The sequence below is a fragment of the Zophobas morio genome, unplaced genomic scaffold (assembly GCF_036711695.1).
Source record: "Zophobas morio isolate AGI-343-1 ecotype UQ-CSIRO unplaced genomic scaffold, CSIRO_AGI_Zmor_V1 ptg000014l, whole genome shotgun sequence".
NCBI classification, from domain to species: domain Eukaryota; kingdom Metazoa; phylum Arthropoda; class Insecta; order Coleoptera; family Tenebrionidae; genus Zophobas; species Zophobas morio.
In genome coordinates, this window is record NW_026972119.1 from 16,206,093 (window position 1) to 16,230,993 (window position 24,901).

At 33.6% G+C, this 24,901-nt stretch overlaps 1 protein-coding gene and 1 long non-coding RNA gene across 4 annotated transcripts in view; both read right to left on the bottom strand.

Moving 5' to 3' along the window:
* Window positions 1-24,901, bottom strand: part of LOC135128579 (neurotrimin-like) — a 190,917-nt gene that overhangs the window by 153,318 nt on the left and 12,698 nt on the right. The gene's annotated exons all lie outside the window — the stretch shown is intronic.
* On the bottom strand, window positions 8,994-10,732 carry LOC135128997 (uncharacterized). The gene is made up of 4 exons (XR_010280488.1): window positions 10,416-10,732; window positions 9,946-10,354; window positions 9,358-9,890; window positions 8,994-9,300 (listed from the first exon to the last, which is right to left on the bottom strand). It is a non-coding gene; the product is annotated as an uncharacterized LOC135128997 (long non-coding RNA).

Below are 24,901 nucleotides of genomic sequence, written 5' to 3' on the forward strand. Positions count from 1 at the left end.
CACTCCTCATTTTTCTCTAAGAAATTATAATGTAAAACATGTTCATAAATCATTGTGATGTTCAAAGAAAACTATAAACTTATTTTAAATAAAAAACAAAGCCGAGGATTAATCTCCACCTATACCCGCATCGATCTCAATTGTCATGAATTTTTCATTCGTTGTCAGACCGTGGGGCGGAGCATAATTGCAAAATCGATATTTGCCTATAAACATTTCCCATTTTAAACATGTTTTATATTTCTTGTTGTGAAAAGAACACTACGTATAATAAGAAAAAATTAAATAAAATAGAAACCCCGCCCACCCGCCCTCTCTCAATTGTGATGATTTTTTTATTCGTCGTGAGCCGGGGGCGGAGCTTACTTGCAATCCTCATTTTTCTCCAAGTAATTACCAAGTGAAACATGCTTTTAAATAATAGTATTGTTTTAAGAAAACTATATGCATTAAGGGAAAAAGAAAGCCAAAGATTAAGCTCCACCCATCAGCTTCGACGTCAATTTCTCTGAAAAAATTTACCATTTTAAACATGTTTTAAATATTTTATTATGAAAAGAAAAATATATTTTAAGAAAAAAACAGATACAAAATAAGCCCCACCCACCCACCCTATCTCAATTGTGATAATTTTTTTTTATTAATCGTGAACCGAGGGGCTAAGCTCAATTGCAATCTTCATTTTTCTGTAAGAAATTATAATGTAAAACATGTTCTTAAATCATTGTGATGTTCAAAGAAAACTATAAACTTATTTTAAGTAAAAAACAAAGCCGAGGATTAAGCCTAACCTAAAATACCCGCCCTGATCTCAATTGTGATGAATTTTTCATTCGTTGTCAGACCGAGGGGCGGAGCATAATTGCAAAATAGATATTTCCCTACAAACATTTCCCATTTTAAACATGTTTTATATTTCTTGTTGTGAAAAGAAGACTACGTATAGTTAGAAAAAATTAAATAAAATATAAGCCCCGCCCACCCGCCCTCTCACAATTGTGATGATTTTCTTTATTCGTCGTGAGCCAGGGGACGAACCTTAATTGCAATACTCATTTTTCTCCAAGTAATTACCAAGTGAAACATGTTTTTAAATAATCGAATTGTTCAAAGAAAACTATAGGTATATATTAAGGGAAAAAGAAAGCCAAAGATTAAGCCCCACCCATCCGCTTCGATATCAGTTGAGACGAATTTTTCATTCGTTATCAAAGCACCACTTTAAACATGTTTTAAGCATTTTATTACCAAAAGAATAATATATTTTAAGAAAAAATAGACGAAAAATAAGCCCCACCCACCCACCCTGTCTCAATTGTGATAATTTTTTTTATTCGTTGTGAGCCGAGGGGTGAAGCTCAACTGCAATCCTCATTTTTCTCTAAGAAAATATAATGTGAAACATGTTCTTAAATAATTGTGTTCTTCAGAGAAAGGTATATATTTTACCTAAAAAACAAAGCCAAAGATTAAGCCCTACCTATATCCGCCCCGATCTCAATTGTGATAAATTTTTCATTCGTTGTCAGACCGAGGGGCGGAGCTTAATTGAAAAGTCGATATTTCTCTACAAACATTTATCATTTTAAATCTGTCTTATGTTTCTTGTTGTGAAAAGAAGACTACGTATAGTAAGAAAAAATTATATAAAATATAAACCCCGCCCACCCGCCCTATCTCAATTGTCATGATTTTCCTTATTCGTCGTGAGCCAGGGGACGAACCTTAACTGCAGTCCTCATTTTTCTCCAAGTAATTACCAAGTGAAACATGTTTTTAAATAATAGAATTGTCCAAAGAAAACTATAGGTATATATTAAGGGAAAAAGAAATCCAAAGTTTAAGGACCACCCATTCGCTTCGATATCAGTTGAGACGAATTTTTCATTCGTTATCAAAGCAGAGGGCGGAGCTTAATTGCATAATCGATATTTCTCTGTAAAAAATTACCACTTTAAACATGTTTTAAGCATTTTATTATGAAAAGAAGAATATATTTTAAGAAAAAAATAGACACAAAGTAAGCCCCACCCACCCACCCTATCTCAATTGTAATAATTTTTTTTATTCGTTGTGAGCCGAGGGTTGAAGCTCAACTGCCATCCTCATTTTTCTCTAAGAAAATATAATGTGAAACATGTTCTTAAATAATTGTGTTGTTCAAAGAAAACTAAGTATATATTTTAAGTAAAAAACAAAGCCAAGGATTGAGCCTCACCTATACCCGCCCCGATCTCAGTTGTGATGAATTTTTCATTCGTTGTTAGACCAAGGGGCGGAGCTTAATTGGAAAATGGATATATACTTCCCCTGCAAACATTTACCATTTTAAACGTGCTTTATGTTTCTTGTTGTGAAATGAAGACTACGTATAGTAAAAAAAATATATTAAATATAAACCCCGCCCACCCGCCCTATCTCAATTGTGGTGATTTTTTTTATTCATCGTGAGCCACGAGGAGGACCTTAATTGCTATCCCATTTTTCTAGACGTAATTACCAAGTGAAACATGTTCTTAAATAATCGTGTTGTTCAAAGAAAAATATATGCATTAAGTAAAAAAAAAAGTCAAACATTAAGCCCCACCCATCCACTTCGATGTCAATTGACATAAATTTTTCATTCGTTTTCAAAGCGGAGGGCGGAGCTTCAAAAACGATATTTCTCGGCAAAAATTTACCATTTTAAACATGATTCAAGTATTTTATTATGAATAGAGTAACGTATATTAACAAAGAAAGAAAAAAAGGAAAAATCAAAATCGTATAACAACCTTTTACAATTTAACTTTGAAAATGCTAAACCGAATGCTTTGAAAACTTGCAAGCGTTTGAGGTAAATCTTTAATAACAATTTTTTCGTATATACCCCACTAAAATTGATGACCTCATTTTATAATTTTGCCGAATTCTTTAAATTTTATAGAATTACCTACTCCTGTGTTATAGTATTTTACAATTGTACAAAAACTTTGAAATTGCAGAAACGAATGCTCTGAAATCCTGCAAATGTTTTAAGGATATAGCAAGCATAATAAATTGTTAATCAAAATTTATTCGTTAATGTAAATATAAATAATCGAAGTTAAGCATGTACTGAGAAATTGAAAATGAGTGTATTTTTTCAAGAGCGAGGAAAATTCTGTCGAATAAACTTTCGACCAATTTTTTATTTATTAAGTTAGTGTTACAAAAGCTTTTAGGAATGAAGGATCGACGAAGCTACTTAGTTTTCATTATAATAATTTTCGGATTCTCTACATCAAAATGCGAGCGTAGCGAGCATATTCAAAATATTCCACTTCCACAGACATTAGTCACACACAATCTTTCAAGTCGTATTTTTAAGTTCTCTTATTAATGATTTAGCTTGAAGTAATTTTTAATTAAACAAAAACGTGCTCATTGCGCTCGCATTCTTAATAGTCTTTTTTAAAATAATGTGATCTGATAAGATTGTTTACGACTGGAACGTCAGTGAGTTGTTTAAAATTAATGAATCAGTTAATTTGATTGATTAAATTTTCATAAAAATTATTATCAAGAAAGTTAACTGACCCAACCTGACCTGACCTGATCTGACCTGACCCGACCTGACCCGCAATGACCTGACAGAACGATTTTTTACAACTTTTACCTGTATCCGGAGTACTAAGATGACAAATTAAGGCACACCTCAAGGTTTAATGTTGGGACCAAATTTCCTGATTAACTATGTAAAGGACATGTCATCTAATCTCGTCAGTACCTACGTCATAAAAGTATGTGAGAGGATGTCTAAAAAAAAATCGTTCTTAATAAAGATAAAATGCAATGTCTAAAATTCCCTGTTTGTAATGATAAAATTCATACAAATTCTGTAAATTTGGTCTTCAAATTAAAGATAAACTAAACTGGTGAGAACACAGTTTCCATGAAATTAAATAGATTTATGTATAAGATTTTTTATAACCCAGAATGAAACAGTGAAAATAATTTAACTAGGTTTAAAAAAATAATGAAAGAAGTTTTTCTGTGAAAAATATTAACAGTGATAAGCAAAATGCCAGATGGTAGAAATGACATAAATTTTTATTGATCAAATTTTGTTACCTTACTTTTTATTTATTTTATTGCTTCCCGAGCGTAAGCTAAGGAATAAATTTTAGTAATCGAGTCCATCGGCTGAATTGCCACTTTCATCTTTTCTCGACGTGTTATGACCTCTAGAGTATGAAAAATGTGGTCTCCCATTTCCGCCTGTCTGCCTGTCTGTCTGTCTGTCTGTCTGGTGTCTGTACCCATTTTTATTAGACAAATAACCTCCGAACCTACTGGACCGATTGTTGTCACATTTTTTACTATTCGTATGGCCAGTATACAGCTTATAATGTGATGGCAGGTAGTAATTATTATTATTATTTATTTATTTTTTGACAGATGTCGTCGTATTTGTTATATTTAATACGTTATGTGTGAACTCTATTCCGTTGTTAAAAACTCGTAGCACCTCTGCCGTCGAGCGTTCCTGCGCTCAGCCGCGGGCGGCGCCGGGGGCGGCGGAATATTCTCCCCGCCACTGGACCGCTCTAATCTGTTTCGATGATTTATCGCCCGCAAATTGGACGGGCTCGGTGCAGAGATGCATTTTTCAAAACGTTCTTTATTAGGACGCCCATCGATCCTCCCCTAAATCAACGTTACGACCAGGTAAGACCACTTCGCAGTCGTTGGCCAATTTGTGTTCGTTTACATTTTGCGAGAAGATTGGTCGCTACGGAGCTCATCAATCAAGCAACGGAGGTGAGGCCGACATGATGGGTTATGCTCGCTACGAATATTAATGAGCCTGCAATATAGACGAAACCTTTCATAATCATAACACAGTCTGACTTCGCATCCACTCGTAATCAAAACAAATCACGGCTTCCGAAGACTAAACGATATGAGTCCCCGGCGCGGAATACTAAGAGAAGCCAGGATAACACCGAACCCACCGGCCCAGAGACATCTTATTAAATGCCGTAATTAGCAAACTCATTAATAAGTGCGACTGCCGCTCTCCTATTAAATTAATTAAAACCCACGAGATGCCCTAAATCACAGACACTATAAAATCGCTCTTCTTACTACCCACCTTGCCCTCCAAATCTGAACCGCCAGCAAAAAACATCTCACGTACATGAACGAACGATGTTACGAGCCACGCAAATTAATAATGAACTAAGTTCCACTTGGGATTACTCCAGGATTCTATCAAATTTACGCGTCCATTAGAATATGATTCAGAGTGGGAAAATGGGAAAAACCTCTCCGTGTGTATACGAGATTTGTGCTCCTTCGAAATTGCTTTATAGTTCGGGCTTTACTTAACTCAATATTATAGATCAAAACAAGGGAAAGAAAAAGTAGACAAAGTTGCGCTTCACGATTCTCTTGCCGATTACTTCCATGATTGTGACTGCTCCTTCGATCCGGATGACCACTTTTTGTTTCTCAAAATTTTCACTCTGCTTTATTTGGATCGTGAGTACACTCTCTGTCGTCTCGCATAATTATACTCATTTTCTGGAATCACGTTTTGCGTCTTGTCCTCGAGCGTTTTCAAGTTTTCAGCTTTTTACAGTGGTGATGTTGTTTGTAAAACTTTGTCGTTACAGTTTTCATCGATAAATGTTATCCGCTATATTTCGTAAGAATTCTCGTCGGACATTTATTGTAATGGATGTATTTTCCTTCATATACATAGTCGATTTATTAAGGGTAGTCATAGTCTCAATTAAAGAAAGTCTTTCAGTGGTTGTGAAATATGGGGACTATCTAATGGAAGCTGCTGGCCATTTTCCAACCTCCCTCGTTACTAAGATTTTTTTCCACTAATTTTTTAACCGCTTCTATTGTAGTCGTCCTGCCATAAATCAGCGAGAATCTACAGAAATGCGTGCTTTTGTAGTAAATTTAAATCTGACATCTCTTTAATAAGCGTATATTTTTCAGTTATTACATACTGCTCCTAAATTTCATTACTATTTTTTAGCTGCTGCATATTCTACTCTCACTCCCCCCTGTCACAGTTAAGAACAACGAAAAGTTCCTGGAATCTCAACTATGTTCTAAGTCAAGTATCCTAAAAAATTTTTCTTTATCCTATGGTTGTTGTCAAAAATCTAAAGTAGCGTCTGGATTGATCTTTAAATCCTCGACTTTTCGTGTTCTCTACATTATCCTTGGGGTTTTCTGGCAAGACTTTGAGGGCTTCGTCTAAGGAGTAAATAACTTTCATAACAAATCCGTTGAAAACTTTTTCTTTGCTTGTTCTATACAATCTGGTATCCACTCTTTTACTGTTTATAGCCGGTTTCTTGTTTAGGTGGTGGAAAAAAGCGCGTTTCACGAAGTTTTTTTTAAATAATTTTGTGATCAAAAAAACCTTAGTTAATTGATTTTCTTCTTGCTTAATTATATCAACTATCGATTTGTTTAAATGTGACATATCAAAGATAATAATACTAAAATGGTCCAAACAGTATTATCTATCACCTCTGCTGTGGTTTAATTTTGTCAATTTTTTATCCAAATCCATAAACACCACCAGAATTTTTCACACTCTTTTCCTGTGATTTTTTGTTCTAGCTGGGTAGACACAATTATGTTTAAACGATTGCAGGATCGAGTCTTTTGATATAGCTCTATTTCCGAATTTATTCTAAAAGAAAGCTCTGTAAAACTCCTCGCTCCCGAACCCAAGGACGATTGGGTACTTTCATGTTTTCTCGACGTTTTATAACCCCAAGTTAACGAAAAAATAGCTCCCTGTTCCCCTCTGTCTGCCTGTCGTCTGTCTGTCTGTCGTCTGTCTCGATTTTTATTAGACAGATCTCCGAAACTACTGGATCGATTATTATCCGATTTTGTAAATGTATTATTATGAGTATCATCTAGATGGTAAAATTCCTGTTCGTGCCTTATGAATACGACATTTTTGCTTAAACGAAAGTCACTAACAAATTTTAGAATTTTTCAAAACGGGATTTTTTGGACTACACTTCCGGGGCGAGGAAAGATCGATTAATTTTCTTGTCTTTTCTTTCCTAAAGAAATCGTTTACGAATTTTCACAACTGAGACTGTTTAAGGAAGGAAAACGTCTTCCGGTCATTAACTTTAGAAAGAGGAAAAGACTACTGGTTTGAAGGACAAGGATTAGTTCGAAAAAATCTTCATTATCGGAAAATTGATCTCAGAGATTGAACTCAGTATATTATTCAGTTTAAGATTTGATTCAGATCGAATAAAATCAATCACTGAAAAGGAGACAGGGTGGATGGGCGGGGCTAATTATGTTCTTCTGTCGAGTGGGAATGGAAACTAAAATAGAATCTAATCTAATCGTAAAATTTATTTCTTATTTCATGCACCTGACCTGACTTGACCTAACGTAATAATTTCTTTTTTTTTAGCTACAAAACATTTACACCGAGCTATTTTGAAGGAACTGTAAAAACTACTATATTTCAATTAGCGATTCTGGAAAAACGGTAGAAATTTCCAAAGAAATAAAGCCAAAAATGACTTCTGGATATCGAAATCTACAAATCTTCAATAAATTTTCGGATATTGTTGAAGAATGGTCGAAAATGTCAAAAGTGCCAAAATCAGTCTTATCTTATCAAATACTAGCCCCGCCCACCCACCCTCCATTTTCTTAGAGGGTATGTCATATAAAAATTTTATATCAAGTTATTTTGACGAAACTGCAAAAAACTGCTATACATCAGCTAGCGATTCTGGAAAAATGGTAGGAATTTCCGAGGAAATGAAGCCGAAAATGACTTCTGGATATCGAAAGTTGCAAAAAAATAACTTCAATAAATTTTCGGATATAGTTGAAAAATGGTCGCAAATGTCAAAAATGCCAAAATCAGACTTAATTTATCAAATACTAGCCCCGCCCACCCACCCTCTATTTTCTTAGAAGGTGTCATACAAAAATTTTATACCGAGCTATTTTGACGAGACTGTAAAAACTGCTTTATTTCAATTAGCGATTTTGGAAAAACGGTGGGAATTTCCGAAGAAATGAAGCCGAAAATGACTTCTGGATACCGAAATCTACAAGAAAATGTCTTCAATAAATTTTCGGATTTTGTTGAAGAATGGTCGAAAATATAAAAAATTGGCAAAAATTTTATATAGAACTATTTTGACGAAACTAAAATCTGTTGTATTTCAATTAGCGATTTTGAAAAAACGCTAGAAATTTCCGAAGAAATGAAGCCGAAAATGACTTCTGGATATTAAATCTACAAGAAAATGTTTTCAATAAATTTTCGGGTATTGTTGAAGAATGGTCGAAAATGTCAAAAGTGCCAAAATCAGACTTATTTTATCAAATACTAGCCCCGCCCACCCACCCTCCATTTTCTTAGAGGGTATGTCATATAATAATTTTATACCGAGCTATTTTGACGAAACTGTATAAACTGCTATATTTCAGTTAGCGATTTCCGAAAAATGGTAGGAATTTCCGAGGAAATGAAGCCGAAAATGACTTCAAGATATCGAAATCAAGAAGAAAATGTTTTCAATTAATTTTCGGATATAGTTGAAAAATGGTCGAAAATGTCAAAGGTGCCAAAATCAGTCTTATCGTATCAAATACTAACCCCCCCCACACACCCTCTATTTTCTTAGAGGGTATGTCATACAAAAATTTTATATCGAACTATTTTGACGAAACTAAAATCTGTTGTATTTCAATTAGCGATTTTGGTAAAACGCTAGAAATTTCCGAAGAAATGAAGCTGAGAATGACTTCTGGATATCGATAACTACAAGAAAATGTATTCAATAAATTTTCGGATATTGTTGAAGAATTGTCGAAAATGTCAAAATTGCCAAAAACAGTCTTATCTTATCAAATACTAGCCCCGCCCACCCACCCACTATTTTCTTCGGAAGTATGTCATATAAAAATTTTATATCGAACTATTGTTACGAATTGAAAATTCGCAGTAGCTATTTCGGTTTTTATTGGCATTCTTGGATCGGATTACATTTTGTTTACTCGTTTTTTTTTCGTTTCGTCATTTCGTGCATGGGTGGTTGGGTTGGGCACGGTGGCAATGAAGGACAACTTTGGTGGAGGGTTCGTCCCGAGCTTTTGACTCCCCCAGTCGCAAGACTGTCGCGATGATTCTGAGCTTGGAGGGGCTCAGATGAGTGTTTCAGCCTCGCTGTTTGTAGATCGGTCTTCTGGATCGTTTCAGCTTGGTTCTTGCTATAAGGAACTGGATGGATCGCGCCATCCCAGAGCTTCACTCTGAAATTCGATTTTCGTTCTGTTTGTTATTTTTGTTCGCGAATTTCATTTGCTTACCTAGGTGGGAACAAACGCCGTGGAGCGTCCCCTAGAGTCTTCGTCATTTCTGGAATCTTGATAGCCTTGTTTGTTTTTTTTTCTTTTGTAATAACCATCGCATCCACTTAATAGTTACATCGATTAGGGATTTTCGTCGGAATTCAACGTTTCGTAAGTTTGCCACTAGAGGGCCAAACTTCCGTTAATTCTCGCTTCGTTACCTTGCCACGTCATCGCAGGTGGAAGGGAATCCATTTTGCTTTGGTACTTCGTGTTGAATGGTGTTGGGGGTTAGTGCTTTCCTCTTTTGCAGTTCGTTTTAGCAACCTTTTATTTGGTGTTACGTTTGGAATCGCATTCGTTGGATCTGTTGGGTCCCCTAAAAGGTGCTATCGCTTGGAGCGCATTTGTGAGCTGTAAAAGATATAGTGCATTCGAGCACTACGACTTTGTCGGATTTTGGGTTAAGGGCACTAGACCATCCCGCTAACATCGGAGAAGCTGCAGTCGATCCGCAGGTAAATCTTTTGATTAGCTTTTCCCTGGCATCCCTTCGAACAGTGGTTATGGTTATTTTCATGTTAACGATAATATTTTGCTACTTACCAAGTGCATGTGACATGTGGAACCCTTGGGGTTGACTGAGTTCGAACATCTTCTCAGACTTTGCTCTCCTTGCAGTTTTTTTGTTTTGTCGCTGATCTTGCTATTCCCGTGATCGAAAATTGGAGCCAGTTTCGAGTGGGAGAACGAATTCTATGAATTCCAACTGTCGTGGGCAGTTGTGAGCCCTCCCAGAACAGCTGGAGAATCACCAAAAACCTCGACTCGACATCGACTGGAACTTCGCTGCGACGCCGCTGTGTTTCGACATCTCGTCGTGGATATCGAAGGAGGCAGGTGCCCATGGTACTTCCATTCCATCGCATTAAGATTAAGTATTAGTCGCCTTACCTTTTCTTTATTGTATCGCAACACGTTTCGAAGTTCGGCGTAACTAGCACTCGCACATAACCTAGTAATAACAATCGGTAAGAGTGTGACGCTTCGCTCTACGTTAATACCCTCGTACGTACGTTAGGACTACCGAGCGTGTGGCCTACTTCGTTTATCTCATAGCCCTCGAAATAATTAATCAAATCGTTATTCGTTACGACCCCAACTAACTTGTTCGTTTCGTAAACATCGTTCGTATCGCTCGTATTTATCGTTAATTAGTTCATCGCCTTTCGTAATTAAACTATCGTTCGTATTGCTCGTATTCATCGTAAACCGTTAGTCGCATTAAATCGTTATCATTAATATCTTACTCATTTCCTTTTGCTTACTTATTTAGTTATTTATCACTCTTATTTTATTTTTAATTAGTGACCTTAGGTTTTCTTGTAACCAATAATTTAAGTAACAGCTTGCAATTACAATAGTTAAATATTTTTCCGGTTTTTTGTTGTTGTAATTGTGTCTTAATAAAAACTGGTGGCGCCCTGGCGACGTCGCTACACAAAACAGTGTGCTCTCTCTTCTTTGCGAACCTCTAGCGACCTGACCTTTGCACCCGCAGGAACTCACCCCTTCTCCACTAGCAGGCCGGCAACGAGCTGTGAGTTTGGCTCGTAACACTATTTTGACGAAATTAAAATCTGTTGTATTTCAGTTATCGATTTTCGAAAAACGCTAGAAATTTCCGAAGAAATAAAGCCGAAAATGACTTCTGGATATCGAAATCTGCAAGAAAATGTCTTCAATAAATTTTCGGATATTGTTGAAAAATAGTCGAAAATGTCAAAAGAGCCCAAAAACAGTCTTATCTTATCAAATACTAGCCCCGCCCACCCACCCTCCATTTTCTTCGAGGGTATGTCATAAAAATTTTATACCGAGCTATTTTGACGAAACTAAAATCTGTTGTATTTCAATTAGCGATTTTGGAAAAACGCTAGAAATTTCCGAAGAAATGAAGCCGAAAATGACTTCTGGATAACAAAATCTGCAAGAAAATGTTTTCAATAAATTTTCGGATATTGTTGAAGAATGGTCGAAAATGTCAAAAGTGCCAAAATCAGTCTTATTTGATCAAACACTAGCCCCGCCCACCCACCCTAGATTTCCTTAGAGGGTATGTCATTTAAAAATTTTATACCGAGCTATTTTGACGAAACTGTAAAAACTGCTATATTTCAGTTAGCGATGTTGGAAAAATGGTAGGAATTTGCGAGGAAATGAAGCAAAAAATGACCCCTGGATATCGAAATCAAGAAGAAAATGTCTTCAATAAATTTTCGGATATTGTTGAAGAATGGTCGAATATGTCAAAAGTGCGAAAATCAGTCTTATCTTATTAAATACTAGCCCGCCCACCCACCCTCCACTTTCTTAGAGGGTATGTCTATGAAAATTTTATACCGAGTTATTTTGACGAAACTGTAAAAACTGATATATTTCAGTTAGCGATGTTGGAAAAATTGTAGGAATTTGCGAGGAAATGAAGCAAAAAATGACCCCTGGATATCAAAATCAAGAAGAAAATGTATTCAATAAATTTTCGGATATTGTTGAAAAATGGTCGAAAATGTCAAAAGTTCCAAAATCAGTCTGGTCTTATCAAATACTAGCCCCGCCCACCCACCCTCTATTTTCTTCGAGGGTATGTCATACAAAAATTTCATATCGAACTATTTTGACGAATCTAAAATCTGTTTGTTTTAATTAGCGATTTTGTAAAAACGCTAGAAATTTCGGAAGAAATGAAGCTGAGAATGACTTCTGGATATCGATAACTACAAGAAAATGCATTCAATAAATTTTCGGACATTGTTGAAGAATTGTCGAAAATGTCAAAATTGCCAAAAACAGTCTTATCTTATCAAATACTAGCCCCGTCCACCCACCCACAATTTTCTTCGGAAGTATGTCATATAAAAATTTTATATCGAACTATTTTGACGAAATTAAAATCTGTTGTATTTCAGTTATCGATTTTCCAAAAACGCTAGAAATTTCCGAAGAAATAAAGCCGAAAATGACTTCTGGATATCGAAATCTGCAAGAAAATGTCTTCAATAAATTTTCGGATATTGTTGAAAAATGGTCGAAAATGTCAAAAGTGCCCAAAAACAGTCTTATCTTATCAAATACTAGCCCCGCCCACCCACCCTCCATTTTCTTAGAGGGTATGTCATATAAAAACTGTATACCGAGCTATTTTGACGAAACTGTAAAAACTGCTATATTTCAGTTTGCTATATTGGAAAAATGGTAGCAATTTCCAAAGAAATGAAGCCGAAAATGACTTGTGGATATCGAATTCTACAAGAAAATGTCGTCAATAAATTTTCGGATATTGTTGAAGAATGGTCGAAAATGTCAAAAGTGCCAAAATCAGTCTTATCTCATCAAACACTAGCCCCGCTTCCATTTTCTTAGAGGGTATATGTCATATAAAAATTTTATACCGAGCTATTTTGACGAAACTGTAAAAACTGCTATATTTCAGTTAGCGATTTTGGAAAAATGGTAGGAATTTCCGAGGAAATGAAGCCGAAAATAACTCCTGGATATCGAAATCAAGAAGAAAATGTCTTCAACTAATTTTCGGATATATGTAGTTGAAAAACGGTCGAAAATGTCAAAAGTGCCAAAATCACTCTTATCTTATCAAATACTAACCCCGCCCACCCACCATCTATTTTCTTCGAGGGTATGTCATACAAAAATTTTATGTCGAACTATTCTAACGAAACTAAAATCTGTTGTATTTCAATTAGCGATTTTGGGAAAGGCTAGGAATTTTCGTAGAAACCAAGCAGAAAATGACTTCTGGATATCGAAATTAAGAAGAAAATGTCTTCAACTAATTTTCGGATATGGTTGAAAAATGGTTGAAAATCTCAAAAGTGCCAAAATCAGTCTTGTCTTATCAAGTACTAGCCCCGCCCACCCGCCCTCTATTGTCTTGGAACGTATGTGATTTGCCAAAATCAGTCTTATCTTAGCAAATACTAGATCCTGGAATACAACGCAACAAATCTGGCTATTCTAAAATTTTAATTTATGAATTTTAGTTTCTTTATGACAACCCTATAAGTTAAAATGAAATATGTAGCTTAAAATTCAATACGGATCCATGAATCACATGCAGGAGGATGTTATTTTACAAAATGTGAATATCATTTACTATGCAGAACTATACTTTCGCGGCGGAAGAAATTCTGTCTAAATAACTTGAGACAAATATTTTGAGGCATTTGTTATACTTTTAAGGGTCCGTTTTAATGGCCATTTTTATTTTTGAGAGCTAAAACTCGCTCTGTAATTATTACATTTTTGGTGGAAATGGTTACACAAAAAAAAATGAATACAGACGCAAACGGTAGACGCAGACAGACGACAGATAGACGGAAATGAACCCTGTTTTTCATGTATCAACTTGATTACCAAAATTTTCTGTTTGAACTCTACCTTTCAAATCTGATAGTACAAAAGTAACGAGCGCAGGCTCAAATCCTGCACCTGGCACTGTGTTTCATCTTTTTTTCAAAAAAGCACTCCGAGGTGACCGTCAAAATAACAAAAACACAACCGAGATTCGAACACCGGTTCTAGTTGAAATTAAAACATTAAAACACCTGCTTCCAAAGTTTTCTAGCAATTTACAAAAAAGAAACTCACAATTCACCACTAGAATTGAGAAAAAAATTACTGCCCGCTTTGATGTACTATGTACTTTAGAAAATTATGGATATAAGAACAGCAATTTTAAATTCAACGGGCAATTTTTTCAGTACCCTTATTTCTGGGTAGCTGAACATTTCAAGGGGTGACTTAAAAAGATTTGTGGAAAAAATCCGAAAATGTTTCAAAATTATGACCCAGACAAGCAGATGATATTTTGCCAATTTCAATTGTAATATTTAAGCATTCTAAAACACTTCAAAAAAGTGGACGTGTATTATTTTCTCATTGTAAGTCCGAAAACGGGAAATCATTTAAAATGTAACTAGAAATTTTTCCGGTGTGGTTTTTCTAATTTACAAAACTACTTCGCAAATCAAAAGGATACGCTAGGACCAACAAAAAAAAGTCAAAAATATTTTAAATTACTGAAAAGTATATTAGTCTAATCATGATGGTGCTAACGCCACAGGTGAAACCCTGACATTTTCCCTTCATTCCCTTTTCATCAGAACACCACCTCGCTCAATAATAATCAATTAAATAAAAACAAATGTTTTGTTACAAAATATAAAGCGAAGGTTATTTACAAGAACCGAGAAATCCACTTCCTGTTTTTCGTTCCGTCCAAGCCAAACAAATTTTCTTGTCAACAAAACCTTAATTTAAATAGTGTTTAGTGATCCCTATCTGCAATAACAAAATTTCCCCCGACGTTTAAAAAGCGAATCGAAAACACAGCTAAGGTGAAAACTTTCGCATTACACGCTGTGATACTTTTAACCCTGTGCATCCCCGACCTGAATTATAAAACTTGGACGTAAAATGACAGGGGACCGCAGTGTGACCCTGTGTTGACACAATAATATAAAATTCAACACGTACTGGATGCGTAATGAAAAACACGGTTTCGCTATATCTATGCTACAGCAATTTTTTTAAGATTCGGTATAACGATTCGATTCAGTGGTGTAAAATATACGTTAGAATTTAGGGCTAGTGTAAGGGCACCCGGTCGCTCTTACATCAAATTCGACCCTTCTTTTGATGACGTCACGCCGGCCATCACGAAGGTTTTGCGTGTGTTTAAATGATACTGAAGGTAAATGGCCGGAAGATGCTTGCTTGTTTCCTTTAACACATTTTTAAATGAAACCATCACTCCTTCAAATCGATAAACTAGTATTTATGGTACACTACCACTTTCAACTCTCACTGATACATTTTTCAACCAGCTGATATCTTGTTGTGCCACTAGAGTTTTCAATGCCTAGAGGTTCGTTATTTCAAAATTAATCGTTCATTAACGACTGCAGGAGAAACTCCGTCTAATTTATTAAAGCCGTTCATTACGACACAAGTGCTAAAAACAACAACTTATTTTGTGAGCACGAAAGTTTCTGAAACGAGATTTTACATTATTACTTTTACTATTTTTCAAGACAGTCTCCAAAGTTACAAAATGATAATAATTTATAAAGCAGAGCGAACGTTCAATTTTAGGACAGACCCGATCTTGCACTCGACACTGGCCTACAAAAAGAGGAGTGGGGGAAGCCGCAGGTACGTTTCAATTCACATCGACATATTGTGGAGGGAAAAATATTTGCTCAACGAAAAAGCATACCTACATCAAAAAAATATATATTAAAAAAAACATTAAACAAAACATTATACAAACAAATATTTTGTGTAACAAACAAAAAAATGATTAAATAAACAAACGATCTATAGTTATGTCCACTAATTCTAAGTTATCGCAAAAAAATGGCGATCAAATTAAAGCAAGTCGCATTTAACAAAAAATAAAATAATTCAGGTATTTAAAATGAGTTACAACAGCAAACACTATATTTCTCTGAATTTTCGATTGTAAATTTACACCTTTGATCGCTTAACACACTTTTAAGTTTTGAAAACGTGCGTTCCACATCACAAGAAGTGATGGGTGCAAAATTAAATATTGAACAATCTACCTTTTCATTTATGTATGTATTGTTGGTAGCATTTCCATTACCGCAAATTACGTTATTTACTGAACATAGAAAATCGTATCCTGGTTTGTTTTTTAATAGAGAACATAATTTTTGGAACGCCATTTGCTTCACCTTTCCTGGTGTGTTTTTTAAAGATGTATACACCTTTTCCACAATTTCCATACTTTGGTTTAATTTTAAACCTATAGTTTCTAATTGTTCTATTGCATCAGCAATAATTTTAAAGTGAGTTTTAATGTACAAGAGTTCATTTCTAACGTTTGCTTTATTCAGGAATTCTTGAACTTTATTAATGCTTTGTGCATCTGTGGCTTCCAATGAGATTACAACCCAAAAATATTCAATATAAGAATGATAGTAAAAAACCATTATATATTTACTGACTTGTTTTAAAACATCAAAGTATTTTGCATAAAACAATGCTGCTTGAACCAAGTGTCCCACCTGGTTAACACAGGTTCAGGTGGAAGAGGTGTATTTGGTAAACTGTTTTTATAAAACTCTACTCTTATTGGTGCTTTTAAAAAATTTTCTTAACATTGCTAATTATCCCATTGACATCTGGATAATTCAGTCTAATTGTTTCAGACACCAAATGTAACCCATGTGCCATACATGTTAGGTGTGTTATATTTTCATAAAACACCCTCAAATTAGTACCAGTTTTAATCATGTATGAAGCACCTTCTGATACAAACCATTTAACTTTTCTGTGTTCAGTTTCTTTTCGTCACAATAAAGCCACAAATTAACAATTAAATAAATTATAATAATTTCAATGCTTAAAATTATCAATGGCATACCCAATGATTCGTTTATAAATCTCGAGATTGTGTTGCTATTAGTTTTATCAAGCTGCTTCAAATCTAGTAGAAATGGACCACCAGCTTCTTCAGAAGATAACTTTCCAATTACTAAATGGGCTATGTATCTTCCTAATCTGTCCGTCGTCTCATCGACGCTAATCGATATATCATTATTGCCAATAGTATTTCTAATTTGTTTTATTACCTGTAAATTATAAAATTTATGTTAAAGAGTTTTTAAATAAAAATTCTAGTGCTCACCATCGTAATAGTTTGGTAAATAATTTTTTCTCAGAGTGCTTTCTGAGGGTAAATGCCTTCCTGTATATTTATGCATACAATTTTTAAACTCATTACAACTAACTTTATTCCATGGAATATTTGCTGCGGTAAATGCCCTACATAAATCGGTGCAAAATTGCGTAAAATCATTGTCGCAACTAATGTATAATGAAATTACTGGATTTATTCTCGTTCTTTTTATGTGCATCGCCACTGCAGTGTTGTTCAAAGTGTGATTTTTTTTCGCACTTAAACTAGGAAACAAAAATGTGAACATAATTCAAGCTTCAGTATTTTAAGTGTTTACTTAGAACTCTTCCACACACTTTGCAGAATAACTCATTGTCTTTGGTTGAAGAAGGAAATTGAAAATTAGTGTCCAATTTATTCGCTAACCATAATTTCATTTTATCTTTCATGGATGATTTTACCTTAGGCATTTTGAGGATTCTTTACTGTATGCACAAAAATCAAAACCGGCCCCAGCATACTCACTAACACGCAAAGACACTCAGTATCACTAACAATAAACTTCTAAAATAAAATTCTTTTTCAAAAATTGACCTCCTTCCGACTATAATCTAAATAAAATGCACTAAAAATCTCTATTGTGCAAGCACGTCCGCTTCGTTGCTCGTGGAATCCTATTTTAAGTCTTTTAAAATTTACAATTAGGTCGTTTAATTAACACTTTAGGTCTCTAACGGTAAATTAGGCATTTTAGGTAGTAATAAATGGGCGTTAAATATATAACTTTCGCTGCAATGCCTGAAGTAGATATAAAAGGCAAAAAAGCTAAGATCCGAAGCCTAGTGATAATTAAGGCTCGGATAATATGCAAAATGCATATTTTTGTATATTCTGCATATTTAACTATTTTTTGCATTTATTGCACATTTTAATATTAAGTCCTGCAATTTTGAAGTATGTTCACATTTTTTACAAAAAAAAAATAATAATAATAAATCAGCTAAGAACTACTAGAGCGCTCCTTCTTCCTTGTGTTATTTGATTCTCCTGAAATAACGCAATGTAGTGATAAATCATGAACTCAGCACGCTCGACTTTATAACAATCGTACACTTTCGACAGCGTCACTCACATCTGTGAAAGTTGTGCACAAGAAAAACACTCTCTTAAAAGGAGCATGTGTATCTCACCACCATCTTGAAGTATATCGAACCCTACAGCCATCTATCATTTCCAACCAGCGCTACGTCTTCATCTAACATCATTACTTCGTAATGAGTAGGAGTGGTAATAACAATCCCGGAGCACTTCACACCCAAGAAAAATTATGAAAAGCAGATGCCTTCTCCTCGCGAGCAAACAATGTCAACACTTTATTTTTTAATCTCCGCAGCGATTCGTTGTTGTCGAACGGTTGCACGCCAAATTAATTTCGTCGACCAGTGGAAGTTGAAAACAACTCTGCTGGACCACAAAATTACTGTTAATGAGATTTACTGCGTGGGCTGGATAAATCGGTCACTTTGACAGCAGTAGTTATTCAAATTGAAATGCAACTGAATGGTGTTCTTGAAAACGGACGAATGATGCCACGAGCATGGCTTGAAATTTTTCGGATGTCCGCGCTTGAGTACCGCAATTAGCTTAACAACGTAGGTCAATAAAAACAAGAGGGCTTAAACTGGCTATTCCATCATTTGCATTCGGCGGATTCGTATATATGAGTCGAATCGACACAGTTTTTTCGAGGATGTTGTGGTGTGGGTTGGCAGTAAAACAAAACAGTTTTCGGGTGAAATATTAATATCACATGATGTGGATGTGTTGACATAACAGATTTCGGCAAAAAATGCATGTGTAAGTTGTTTCTCGTAGCCAAATAAATACAAGTGTTCAGCGCTGCTTGACAATGTAATGAACTTTAAAGTCTCAAATTTTTACAAATAAACATTTAAAAAGTTTTTTCTTGGAGGATCGAAATCCTTGCAGTTATACAGGCCACTGTTTTAGGAGGATGTCTGCTAAAATGCAGGCAGAGGAACGGATGGATAACAACCAACTTCTAAATTCTACTATGGTGTTTTATTTAATATTTGCCAAAAAGTTATTGTTAACAGTTATAATCAAAATAATAATAATGACTCTGTACGAAAAATGACTTGCACAATAAAAAAATTACAATTATCTTCAAATAGTAAGAGGACTTTATTGATCTGAAACAAAATTCTACAACTATCTGACTCAATTAATTTGAATTGTGTCAACTAAACTAGAAAATATATTTTACATAGCTTGATAAATATTTCAAGTAGCATTTGGCAGTGGATAAATTTACCGGCACGACAAAATTAATCAACGACAAACCTCGCATTGTGAAGCCAAGTTTAATGAAATCACGATAAAGCAAAGTGTACTAGCCTGTACGATCTCGTTAATTTTTTTAGCCGGTCGTTACCTCCCAGATATTTTTATTGTCGCCTTATCATGACTAGTCTTCCTTTTATTCAATTATTTATCACTATTATCACTAAGTAGGTCAATTGACAAATCGCGCTAAATTAAGTTAGATTAGGCCTTGATCTATATTAATTATTTAAATAAATAATAAAAACCTAGTAATAACAACAATATTGATTCGTAACGAGTTCATAACTTCCGAATCCACTGGAAAAGTTTTTACCTGGATGCATACAGGGTCGCTAGAACGTATGGAAACGGTTTTACTGAAGATTTAATGGAATTGGAAGTGTTAAAGAACGTCCAAATCCCAAAACGTTAGTGCAACAATTAACGCTGAATCACAATGTTAGTAGAAAATCAAACAATAATGAACAAAGGAAAAGTTTAACCCATATAAAAGTCCTTAGCTTACGTTCAGGAAGTAAAATAATTGACAAGAAACGAATAACAAGTTACACAATGTTTGTACTGTATTGAACAACAATGTATATTTATTTTACAAGAAATTTCATCTTATCACACAAAGTTTAAAGTTATCAAATCGAAACTCCGATCAAACCAATTAGAAATTTTTTGTCAAAATAACTGTTTCGAAATTTCTCATTTGCCAAAATCAGTCTTATCTTAACAGACACTAGCCCCGCCCACCCACCCTCTCTTTTTTTAGAGTGTGGACTTTTGTGTTGAAATCCTGAACCTTTTGACTAAATAACACTAAATTTCGCACCAATTAACTGAAAAATTCTACAGCTATTGCAGAATCTGTTCATATTACACAGAAATTTCGTTTTATCACACAAAGTTTCAAGCTATGAAATCAAAATTCCGATTAAATTATTTCGAAATTTTTGTCTAATCGGCTACTTCGAAATTTCATGTTCATAATGTTCTTATGAGTAAATATTTTTCTTGGCTAAATTTTCAATCCAGTTGCATTGATTCTAAAATTTCTAGTTGAAAAAAATTTTTATTCCTTACTGGGAAATTTTGACTAACTAATCCAAAATATCGAATGATGGAAAATATTTTTTATTGAAATTTCACATTATTACCTCGAAATTGGACTTTTATGTTGAAACTTCGTCTTCAGTTTTGATTTAAAACTTCAAGAATGTTAACACAAAATGTCCAATTTTATTTCGAATCTGCGACTTGTTCCCTTAAGATTTTGACTAATTAACACTAAATTTCGCACCAATTAACAGAAACATTTAAATCTAAATTCCGATCAAATCAATTAGAAATTTTTGTCGAAATAACTGCTTCGAAATTTCTCATTTGCCAAAATCAGTCTTATCCTAGCAGGTACTAGCCCCACCCACCCGCCCTCTCTTTTCTTAGAGGGTATGTCATTTGCCAAAATCAGTCTTATCCTAGCTAACTAGCAGCTGCTAAGATAAGACTGATTTTGGCTAATGAGATCCCTCTAAGAAAAAAGAGGGCGGGTAGGTGGGGTTAGTACCTGTAAAATAAGGACGATTTTGGTAAATGACATACTCTCTAAGAAAAGAGAGGATGGGTGGGCGGGGCTAGCGCCTACCAAGATAAAACTGATTTTGGCAAATAACATACCCTCTAAGAAAAGAGAGGGTGGGTGTGCGGGGTTAATAGCTGCTAAGATAAAACTGATTTCAGCAGGTACTGGAAATTATTTTTGATTGAAATTTCACCTGATTACCTCCAAACTGAACTTTTATTCTTGAAAGTTCACTCTAAATTTCAACTTTCATTTCGAAACTGGAACTTCTTCCCTGAACCTTTTGACTGCATAACACTAAATTTCGCACCAATTAACTGGAAAATTCTACAATTCTCTCAAAATTCGTTTATATTACACAGAAATTTCGTCTTATGACCCAAAGTTTCAAGCTATAAATTCAAAATTTTGATTAAATGAATTCGAAATTTCATGTTCATGAAGTTCTTATCAGGAAACTTTAACTTCTCGTGGCTAAAGTTTTAATTCAGTTGAATGTATTCGAAATTTCTAGTTGTAAAAATTTGTATTCCTTACTGGGAAATTTTTACTGAATTAATCCGAAATATCGAACACTGGATTTTTTATTACTTCGAAATTGGACTTTTGTATTGAAATCCTCAACATTTTGACGACATAACACTAAATTTCGCACCAGTTAACTGAAAAATTCTACAGTTATTGCAGAATCTGTACATATTACACAGGAATTTCGTTTTATCACACAAAGTTTCAAGTTATTAAATAAAAATTCCGACTAAATTATTTCGAAATTTTTGTCTAATCGGCTACTTCGAAATTTCTTGTTCATAATGTTCTTATGAGTAAATATCAAGTTTTCTTGGCTAAATTTTCAATCCATTTGAATTGATTCTAAAATTTCTAGTTGAAAAAAATTTTGATTCCTTACTGGGAAATTTTGACTGAACTAATCCAAAATATCAAAGACTGGAAATTATTTTTTAATAAAATTTCTCCTTGTTCCCTCGAAAATGGACTCTCATGTTGAAATTTCGTATCCAGTTTTGATTTAAAACTTCAAGGATGTTAACCCAAAATTTCAACTTTTATTTCGAAGCCGAAACTTCTGCGTTGAACATTTTGACTAAATAACACTAAATTTCGCACTCATTAACTGAAAAATTCTACAATTATCTCAACATTTTTTCATATTACATGGAAACTTCGTCTTATACAAAATTTCAAGCTATTAAATCAAAATTCGGTTTAAATCATTTCGAAATTTTTGTCTAATTAACTACTACGAAATTTCATGTTCATAAAGTTCTTATCAGGAAATTTCAACTTTTCGTGGCAAAATTTTTAGTTCAGCTGAACTGATTCGAAATTTCTAATTGTAAAAATTTTGATTACTAGGAAGTTTTGATTGAACTAATCCAAAACATCGAAGGCTGGAAATTATTTTTTAATGAAATTTCACCTTTTTACCTCGAAAATGGAGTTTTATGTTGAAATTTTGTCTCCAGTTTTGATTTAAATCCTCAAGAAGGTGGAACTTAGATTCGATATTTCTAGTTGTAAAAATTTTGATTACCTACTGCCTACGGGGAAATTTTGACTAAACTGAGCCAAAATATTGAATACCAGAAATTATTTTTTATTGAAATTTCGCCTTATTACCTCGAAAATGAATGTTTGTGTTGAAATTTCGTCTTCAGTTTTGATTTAAAATTTCAAGGAAGTTAACTCAAAATGTCAACTTTTATTTCGAAACTGAAACATTTTGACTAAATAACATTAAATTTTGCACCAATTAACTGAAAATTTACACAATTATTTAAAAATCTGTTCATATTATACAGAAATTTCGTTCTATCACACAAAGTTTCAAGTTGTTAAATCAAAATTCCGATAAAATCAATTACACATTTTTGCCTAATTAGCTACTTCGAAATTTCATGTTCATAAAGTTCTTATGAGAAAATTTCGACTTTTCATAGGAAAATTTTGACTCAGTTGAATTGATTCGAAATTTCTAGTTATAAAAATTTGTATTCCTTACTGGGAAATTTTGACTCAACTAATCCAAAATATCAAATACTGGAAAATATGTTTTACTGAAATTTCACCTTATTACCTCGAAATTGGAATTTTATGTTGAAACTTCGTCGTCAGTTATGATTTAAAACTTCAAGGAAGATAACTCAAATTTCAACTTTCATTTCAAAGCTGGAACTTCTTCGTTGAACATTTTGACTAAATAACACTAAATTTCGCACCCATTAACTGAAAAATTCTACAATAATCTCAACATTTTTTCATGTTACATGGAAATTTCGTCTTATCACACAAAATTTCAAGCCATCAAATAAAAATTCCCATTATTCATTTCGAAATTTTTGTGTAATTAGCTACTTCGAAATTTCATGTTCATAAAGTTCTTATGAGAAATTTCAACTTTTCGTGGCTAAATTTTTAATTCAGCTGAATTGATTCGAAATTTCTACATAGTTGTAAACGTTTTGATTCCTTACTGGGAAATTTTGTTTGAACTGATCCAAAATATCAAAGACTAGAAATTATGTTTCAATAAAATTTCTACTTATTCCCTCGAAAATAGACTTTCATGTTAAAATTACGTCTTAAGTTTTGATTTAAATCTTCAAGAAAGTAGAATGGATTCGAAATTTCTAGTTGTAAAAATTTTGATTACTTACTGGGAAATTTTGACTGAACTAATCCATAATATTGAATACTGAAAAATAATTTTTGTTGAAATTTCGTCTTCAGTTTTGATTTAAAACTTCAAGGAAGTTAACTCAAAATTTCAACTTTTATTTCAAAGCTGGAATTACTTCGTTGAACATTTGGACTAAATAACACTAAATTTGGCACCAATTGACTAAAAAATTCTACAATTACCTAAAAATTGTTCATATTACATGGGAATTTCGTCTTATCACACAAAATTTCAACCTATCAAATTAAAATTCCGATTAATTCATTTCGAAATTTTTGTCTAATTAGCTACTTGGAAATTTCATATTCATAAAGTTCTTATGAGAAATTTCAACTTTTCGTGACTAAATTTTTAATTCAGCTGAATTGATTCGAAATTTCTACATATTTGTAACGGTTTTGATTCCTTACTAGGAAATTTTGATTGAACTAATCCAAAATAGCGAAGACTTGAAATCATTTTTTAATTAAATTTCGCCTTATTACCTCGAAAATGAACTTTTACGTTGAAACTTTGTCTTAAGTTTTGATTTAAATCGTCAAGAAAATTGAATAGATTCGAAATTTCTATTACTTACTGGGAAATTTTGAACGAACTAATCCAAAATATCGAATACTGAAAAATATTTTTTATTGAAATTTCACCTTGTTTCCTCGAAACTGGACTTTTAAATTGAGATTTCGCCTTCAGTTTTACCTCAAGAAAGTTTACCCAAAATGTCAAGTTTTATTTCGAAACTGAAACTTCTTTCCTGAACATTTTGACTATATAACACTAAATTTCGCACCAATTAAGTGAAACATTCTACAATTATCTCAAAATTTGTTCATACTACACAGAAATTTCATCTGATCTTAAAACTAGCTACTTCGAAATTTCATGGTCATGAAGTTCGCATCAGGAAATTTCAAATTTTTGTAGCTAAATTTCGCCCTAGATAACCATATTTTCTCAAAATATGCTCATATTTTCTACAAAATTTGAGTTACTATACAAAATTTAGAGTTAACCCAAAATTTCTTTTGTAAAATTTTTTACTGAAATAATCCCAAATTCTTTTATTAACTACAAATTGCACTTTTATTTCTAAATCATTTTTGATCTGAAAACTTACTCAGAATTTCTAATTATTGAAAGTCATTACATCGATTTTTTTTATAGATTTTACATTTACTTACAAAAAAAACAAATTAGAGTT